This window comes from Alligator sinensis, unplaced genomic scaffold, assembly GCF_000455745.1.
Source record: "Alligator sinensis unplaced genomic scaffold, ASM45574v1 scaffold720_1, whole genome shotgun sequence".
Lineage (NCBI taxonomy): Eukaryota > Metazoa > Chordata > Crocodylia > Alligatoridae > Alligator > Alligator sinensis.
The window spans coordinates 2549369-2553340 of record NW_005842026.1 but is presented as its reverse complement, the minus strand read 5'-3'; the positions used below and the strand labels follow the sequence as shown (position 1 = coordinate 2553340).

The 3972-nt window shown below is 45.4% G+C and overlaps 1 protein-coding gene across 3 annotated transcripts in view; it reads left to right on the top strand.

Annotated features, from left to right (window-relative positions):
- SCFD1 (sec1 family domain containing 1) overlaps positions 1–3972 on the top strand; it is a 115660-nt gene that overhangs the window by 65761 nt on the left and 45927 nt on the right. The window lies entirely within an intron of this gene.

The following is a 3972-nucleotide window of genomic DNA, read 5'->3' as shown; positions in this document are numbered from 1 at the left end:
TGCCCGTGCTGAGCGGCGGCAGCAGCTGGGCAGAAGCTGCTGCTCAGTATGGGGAAAAGTGGCCCCTCCCCTTCACCACTGCTGGGCCCTTCTTGCTACAACCATCAGGAGCCTGTACCTGAACTGCCCTCTGCACTGCCACCACTGCAATGTAGGCAGCGATGACAGCAACAGGGGGCAGCCCAGGTGTAGGCTCTAGATGGCTGCAGCAAAAAGGGCCCTGCAGTGGCATGGAGGGGGTGGGGGAAGGCGGTGCTTTTCCCCTGGGCCCAACAACAGCTTCTGTCTAGCTGCTGCTACTGCTCAGCTTGGGCAGGTGGTCCTCACCAGGTGCGGGGTGGTCCGGGGTTGGGGCTGTCCATGTGGGTTCCAGCTGGTCTGCTCCACCAAGCCAAGTACAGGGCTGATGTCGGGCTGGTCAGAGCTATGCATGCTGTTCCCCGCCAGTACCGTGGGGCTGGGACCAGTGGCAGGGGCAGCCAGAAAGAGGCCCCCCTGGAACCCCGGCGGGCAAGGAGCCACCACTGACACCTGGGCTGTCTAGGAAGACGGGCTGAGGTCAGGTCTGTGGCTCTACGTTGTTGGTGGTAGCGGGGAGGAGCCACAGGATGCATGGGCTTCAGACTGCTGTGAGGGCAGGGAGTTGTGACCAGCCCTCTGCAGCTCCCCAGAACTGCCTATGTGGCCCATGGGCCGAAATAATTGCCTACCCTAGAGGGTCTTGCCCATCCACTCAGTGTCAGACTGATTCCCACATATGGGGTCAGGGAGAAGTTTTGCCCCATTGTCAGATTAGTACAGACTGCATGGGGATTTGCCTTCCTGTGCAGGAAAGGGTGTGGTCGTCTTCCTGGCCATCATTGTCCCCCTGCTTTAGCTATGGCAGATTAGGGTACAACAGGTTTACCTGTGTAGTTTTAGTAAAAGGTTAGACAAGGATTTGGATGAGCATGACCCTCAAGCAGGGTATTGGATTAGGTGACCTCCAGAGGTCACTTCCAGCCCTACTTTTTATGATTCTAAATTAGGGCTTCTTAGCCTGTGTAAAACTGAGCAGGTTCCTATTGAGTACAAGCCTAGCCCCAGTAAATAATGTATATATGTTGTAATTAATCTATTCTTCTAGCAACTTCAGTGACTGATGGCAGTAACTGTGATCCTAGTCTGTAAAAAAACTCCCTGTCTGATTAGGGTCATTACTAAATTAGAGGAGCTGCTGTCCTTTCTTTATTGCAGTGGTTCATCAGTACTCCCACTGCCTGCCTGTTTTGCAGAATAACAGTTTTCTTCTGGGGCCACCAAATTAAGTTGTCTCTGAATGTTCACCATTTCTTTTTTCTCAACAGAGTCAAAGTTATATAAGATATAAAGGAATTGAGTGTTTTATGATATTGCACCAGAAGTTCTAGTTTACCACATAATGAATTTACAGGAAATTACATCTGTAATGCAAGCAAAGCCATAATAGGTATTCTAACATCCACTTAAAGGTAGTGATATAATCACAAAGTTCTTTCAATTTTTCTTACATTTTGGCAAGACAAAATAAAAAGAACCTTTTTATACTACTGTGTGGTACTTTCCCAGGAGGTGCTGGAATTATTTTTTTCTGGACACAGTAAATTATTCTTCATAAAGAAACAGATGCACTTAATCTGTCAGACTCCAACTGATTTGAGAGAATTAATGTAATAAATGGCAAAGTATTGAAGTCAATAATTTATAGTTTGAATAGTTAGGAACCAAATGAGGTCAGTCATGCTTAAACACTCTTAATATATGCATGTTGAAACCAGTTTGACAGTTAATACAGGTTCAACTTGAAAATTATTTTCATTTTTCTAAGGCTAACATTTATTACTAGTTTCTGACGCTCTAGATCACTGTAATTACTCTGACTTTTTAAAGCTAATTTTATAATGCCCTTTTTTGTATTTCCCCTATTAAGATAAAGATAATCATAAATAATCATGACAACACTTACCAAGGAATGAATTCGTAACTGCTGTCTAGCTCAACATTAATTCACTCATGAGCAAGAGCAGCTATTAGGTTCAATCAACCCACTCAAAGGTCATGGTTGCTATATTCTATAATAAAAGTAAATACATATAATGTTACATACTTATTATATCCTTAGTTCAGAAAAGTTGGATAATACTAAACAAGCATGGTGGGTTTTGTGCAATATTGAAATAGAAATTTGGAGATGACTTTTAAAAGTTAATGTTTTTTCAGTTCTTAATTAAATTGTATAAGCATTGGGCTAATTGTTCCCCGCCCCCCATTTAGAAACCAGTCAGAACTGTATAGTGTCCACAGTCTTGCATCATACTATAATTACTAAATATAATGCTATGGTACAGCATCAGTTTGATAACCGTTAGATTACCACATTAATGTGTAGTGATAGTTCCTGTCAGTTTAGAGGAATGTTTTTCATCAATTAAGAGAATAGTATATGGTCCCTTTCTGATTGATAAGAATGGCCTTGAGACTGAATAGAGCCCAAGTTGTGTTCAAATTGATTGTAATACACCATTGTTATTGTTGAAATGTTGCTTGCAGAGACAATTAAGTTTGCTATCCAAAGAGGTAGGTGTAATTTTGTCAGTGGATTGGATATTTTTTATAGGCACCTTTTCTGAGATAAAGCAGCTAAGATCTGCATTTTGTCCTTATGCTTCCATGTCTGTCCATCTGTATTCAGCTATTTTTTCTGGTACTACATTTAGATTATAATTTCTGGGGGTAGAAGCTATCTTCTTGTTATATATGTGTTAAGCACTGAAAACAATGAGTAATCAATGGCTCACTGTCTAGTTCATGGCCAATGTCAAGTGCAGTGCCCCTGAGTCAGTCCTGGGGCTGGTATGGTTCAGTGTCTTTATCAACAACCTAGAAGATGGAATGAGTTCACCCTCAGCAACTTTGCAGATGACACCAAGCTGTGGGGGAGTAGTTGATATGCTGGAGAGTAGGGCTAGGATTGAGAGAGACAAATTGAGGAACGGACCAAAAGAAATCTCATGTGGTTCACTAGGGACAAGTACAGAGTTCTGCACTAAGGCCGGAACAATCCTATGCACTGGTACAGGCTGGGGACTGATTGGCTAAGCAGCAGCTCTACAGAAAAGGACCTGGGGGTTATGCTGGACAATAAACTGAATATGAGTCAACAGAGTGACCTGGTTGCAAAGAAGGCATATTGGGCTCTATTGGTAGGAGTTATGCCAGCAGATGGAGAGAAGTGATTATTCCATTATATTTGGCACTGGTGAGGCCACAACTGGAGTACTGTGTCCAGTTTTGCACTACAGAAAGGATGTAGACCAATTGGAGAGAGTCTGTCAGAGGGCAGTGAAAATGGTTTGGGGGCTGGGACACATGACTTCTGAGGAAAGACTGAGGAAACTGGTTTATTTAATCTGGAGTAGAGATGACTGAGAGGGGATTTAATTAGAGGTGCACTGATATATGGGTCCAATACCAGATCATCACCAATATAAAGAAAATTGACTATATTGGCCTGATGTGGCTGATCATTTGGCTGATAAATGTCCGTGCATGCGCGCAGCCGCATTGCAGTACACAGGCAGCAAGGAGTACAGCCCAGCAGCATGGAGAGCTGCATGCAACTAGTAAGTCTGTTGTGGTGGATGGGGAGGGAAGGGGCATGGAGGGGCAAATCAATGCCTCCCACATAATGAGGGAGGGAGTGGGGCTGGGGTAGGCACTGCCTGGGGCTGGGCAGGGCATAGGATGAAGCATCTGGGGGGTGCAGGGAGGGGGAGCAGCTCCCACCACTGCACACACCCAAGGAAGACACGGGGCGGGGGGGGGCATGTGCCCCCTGGAGCTGTGCGGGGGGGTGAGGATGGGCTGCAGCTGCAGACTGGGGCAGAGGGCCACTCCAGGCTCTTCCCAGTGGGGGAGCTGGGCCACGCTGCGCTTGGGGCAGGGGGAGGGGAG